Genomic DNA, 4,978 nt, shown 5'->3' with positions numbered 1-4,978 from the left:
GGAACAGAAAAAGGACATTAGTGGAAAACTGTGCATTCCAAGTAAAGTCTATAGTTTGGTATAACATTAATTTAGTATACCACTATAGCAGTTAATTTCTTGGTTTTCACAAACAAAATTTTGATAAATAGGTACCATGTCTGTAATGTGTCGACATTAGGCAAAGCTAGATGAAGGGTATATAGGAACTCTGTACTATCTTTGCAACTTTTCTGTAAATCTAAAATTACTCCAAAACTTTTAAAAGTTTCGGTGTATTCATAGAAATAAAAATATTCTACAACTCTTACTAATTAGTGTAATTCATCTGTAAAAAATCAGAAAGAATTAAATGTATTTTATAAGCTGTTTATGTAACTGAAGTTTCCATATTTTCCTTAAAAGTTATATTTAGGTGACTAGAAGCTGTCCTAACACCAGCTATTTGAGAGATAAACAGGAATGAATTGTTACCGACTGACAAAGAACATGGACTCATTTTGCTAATTGATTTTTTTGTGAAGAGTACCCTGAAAGGGCATGGAGAATATGCCTACTTTTCCCTTAACACTCCAGTATAAACAGGTCACACTCATCTAAATTCATTGTGACCTAACTCTATTTTCAGAATTGTCCAAGTTTTAGCTACAATCCATTACTTTAAGAATTTGTCTTGAAAGAACTTAAGATTGAAAACAGAAAAATAAAAAATATTTAAGCATTAACTGTGTATAACTGGGAGGTATGGGATAATTGGTTTCTTTCTGATCATCTTTGAAAATCTTCCAGTGAGTAAAACAATCGTTTGACAATGTCTGTTACTGCAGGAATTCAATATTATTGACTGAATACTGAACTGGTATTACTTTTGCTATTAAAGAATCAAGGTGACCGACTGGATCCAAGACCCCACAGCCACTCCTTTAAATAGGACGTCACCCAGCGGAGGCGGCGACGGCCCGTGGACAAGACACTCCAGCAGGAGCTGGTGACCCCCAGAAAGTCTGGAGACAGGGAAATTCTTGCCTACCCTGCATTAGAGCTTTCCAAAGGAGTGGGGGACCATCCACAGCGCAGCGGGAACGGTCTGTGAAGACCCCAGGTCTGTCCCTGGCGTTCCCGGGCAGCTTCCATCGCAGCGCGTGTGCAGTGAAGCTCCTCAGCCCTGCACCGGCACCATGTGGACACCAGGCTCACGTCGGGCTGGACTGCTTGGAGGGCAAGTGGGTCCGCCTACGTGACGTCAGGACCACCTGCTCTCCACGTAGAGCCTGGTAGAACCCAACATCGACAGGCCTCAGAACACACACGCTGCTAAATTCTAGAAATACCCACAACCTTTAAGTAGCTGCCGAGAAATTGCGGTTAGGGCAGGTCTTCCTCCACCTAAGAACCCGGGTTGCTGCTGTCCAGCCTCTTTCACTGTTGCCTTGGTTATTCCTTAGATGGTCTGTCCTTTCTTTGATTTCTGTTAAGCTGTGTGTCATTTTAGTTTTTCAGTTGTGTTCAGCTGAGTCCTTGTAATGAACATGTTAAATATGTTGTTTTTTAAAAGAAATGTATAAAACAAACAGGTACCTTCTAAATTTTAGAACCAAGTATCATCACAAGTATCCTTATAAACCTTTATAATCTACAAACCCATTCATTTATATGGATGAAAGTATTTTAGAAGTATCAATCCTAGGATCAATTGATATGGCTATTATGTAAACAAAAAGGGAGACTGTTAACAAAATCTTCTGGAAAAGGAAAAAAATAAATAATAAGGCTCAAATGTCTAAAATAAATCAAGTAGACCTCACTTTAGAAAAGACATTATTGGGAAGTTTTAAGTAATTTTTCAGTGATCGACCATAACACCTTTTATTCATATTTTTGGCAATGTCAAATATCTCAAACCATTCCACTCCTCGACTTACAACAAATACATTCTAATTGTTTTACTGGGGCTTTGTTTTTAAGTCCCTCAGTCATGACTGACTCTTTGCAACCCTGTGGACTGTAGCCCACCAGGCTACTCTAACCATAGGATTCTCCAGGCAAGAAAACTGGAGTGAGTAGTCATCCCATTCTCCAGGGGATCTTCCTGACCCAGGGAATGAACCCAGGTCTGCATTGCAAGCAGATTCTTTACCATCTGAGCCACCAGGAAAATTATCTTTCATTCATATTTTGTCAGTGTCAAGTACTTTATACCACTCCACTCCTTGACTTACACCAAAATATGATTGATAAGCACCCAAATTGTTTTAGTGGGACTAAATTAAATCCTTTAACATGAACATGTCTGAAGTGTATTTCTTTTTAAAGTTTAAATTTTCAATTTTTTAAAGGCATGGAACCATATTTTTATTTTTTAAATCAGACTAAATTGAGATAATTATTTAAAAACTGAATTAATTTTAGGAAAAAATATTAAGAGCCTTATAATAGAATGGAAGATAACACAGTACACAGAAACCAGTAACTTCACAGTTCTTCCATAATCCCAATATTACTCAACAAAGAATTTTCTGACAAAGTGCAGAGATGGAGGGAAAAAAGGATATAATAACTTTTTTTGGTTCAAATCCTTAAAAATATGCTTATCCTTGTAAGTTCGGTTAAGATTTCCTTTTAAGTATCTCTGGTTGTTGTTGAGAACGACCATAGGACCAAGGGTAAAGAATACTAACACTGAAAAGAGTCCTGTCAAAATGATGACAAAGACATATCCATATCTGTTATGGATAATAATTCAAATTTTCAGTAATATATTAAAAATATAACAAATTCAAAATTTCAAAAGAGGAAAGCCCATATAACTCGATTATAATTTATGCCTGGAGTTTAGAAAGTATGCATTTTCTGGATCTATGAAAACTTCTTATATGAGGAAACTTACACATAACGAAAAGATAATGACTACTTAAGATTTTTATGGAAGTGATACAAATAAGTTTATAAAATTTAACTTCATAGGAATATATTTATGACATACTCCTGATACTTAATCTTAAACTCAGTTAAAAAACCGAGTTTAGCTAAAAAAAACAAGAGGTAAAAGCAGTCCCTCTCCCATTCATCTCACAACAAAAATCTTACTGTATCTTTAGTTTCTGTGGTTACAACTGGAAAAAAAAATTAGAATGAACTACATAAATCATCCTTGTTTTTCACACAGAAGTATAATAATAAATGCTATCTCATGAGTTCTAACTATACATTACCAGTGGGTGTTTTTGAGACAGGAGTTCACTAAGATAATATCAATCAAGTATTGAGTTAATAATACACTAATATTTGGTGTAAATTTAATTTTATTAAACCTTACATTGAATATCATTTTCCATTGTGTGACAATTTATTGGCTGGCACCAGAATACAGTACTTTTTGGAAAAACACACAATGGGAATTGACAAAAGAGTAGGGGAACTAGTTGTTTAGTGATATGGGGGGGGGTAACCATGACAACCGATTAATTTTACTTTCCTTAGTATCTAACTCTAAAATGGTTAAAGGTCCAAGCAGTAAAACTGCTGTTACAATGCCCAAGAATATGGTTATTATTTCATCCAGCACCTACAATTCTGGGAAAATTACAAGGATTATTATACCTGTAAAATTCAACCTAGGGTTTCTGCTGGGCTTATATGATTTTAAAAAGCTACTTTTTCAAATATAACCTAAACAGTTTTCCCAAGTCACAGTAGATAGGGGTCTTGAAAATTTAAGGTAATCACTTTACAAATGAGCAATCACTTAACTGCAAAATCATCCTGGGCACCAAATTACCTTTTGCTGATGTAGGCTTATGTCCCTGTCCAATTAACGGGAAGGACTATTTGTAAAATCCATAATCCACTTGTCTTTATAGAGTAGATTGGTATATAATGAGTAAAATTACCATTTCTTTTACAGAAACAATCAAGAGCGGAACATCTAAAATTCATCAGGCCTTAACTGAGAACTTTCATGGAAACATAATCATATGCATTAGTGCCAATCAACATTCCCATGCTACAGGGTACAGTAGAGAGCACAATTAGCTCATTAAGTATTAAATTACTCATCTGTTGGTTTAAAAAATAACACAAATGTAAGTTTTTTAAAAATTCAGCCTCATAATTTTGAGAATACTTACTGACAAAGGCCTTAAACAGTGTCTGAGGTCACATTTATGAAACAACTTCCTTGAAAATAAAATGGATAATTTTGAGCTTTTAAACTAACTGATTTTTCAAGAGCTCCTAAGAGCATTTGGGGAGATGGCAAACAGAACTGTATCCTAATTGAAATAATGCATTTCAGTTATCAAGAGTGAAGAATAGTTCTAAATTATCTATAGTCAGCAGTGGGAAAATGGTATGTAAAGAAATCCTTGTTTTATACTCAAGTTGCACAGTTCAAATTCACCTATAAAGTAGTGTGAGATGTGCCTTACTAAAAGAGCATGTAAAGTCCTCCTACCCCATCCCCCAAAAAGGACTATGTCACTTAAAATCCAATTGCTCACCTTTCATCTGTAAATTATTGAGATTTACTAATGCAAATTTACTATACTTACAAAGTTTTCATTTTTTTAAAAAAGTAGTATATGCATATATAATTCTTATACCACAGGGTTAGAGGCAAATGACTTCAAAAATTGATGTCTGATATTTCTGGAATATTTCTCTAAATCACAAATTAGTCATAATATATGGTGGCAGTTCAAATATTTCATCAAATCTGCCCACAGTAAACAAGATATGCAAATCTCTTCATCAAAAGTTTGGAGAGTAACCATTTATATCCAAACCACTTTTTTCAATGGTGAAATTAAATGTTCAACCTAGTAAAATGAGTAAGGGTATCTTTTAAAAAATTAAACTTCAATTTTTTAACCAGAAAGTGAGTCTAAAGCTTTTTTATTTATTTATAATTCATTACAAGTTTTTTAACTGAGTAAAGATGAAATAAACCTAACATGACTGTTTGCAATGACAACTCTTAATACCACTACATCCACCCTCA

The sequence above is a fragment of the Capricornis sumatraensis genome, chromosome 2 (genome assembly GCF_032405125.1).
Source record: "Capricornis sumatraensis isolate serow.1 chromosome 2, serow.2, whole genome shotgun sequence".
Taxonomy (NCBI): domain Eukaryota; kingdom Metazoa; phylum Chordata; class Mammalia; order Artiodactyla; family Bovidae; genus Capricornis; species Capricornis sumatraensis.
Note: the sequence above shows the minus strand (reverse complement) of the source record.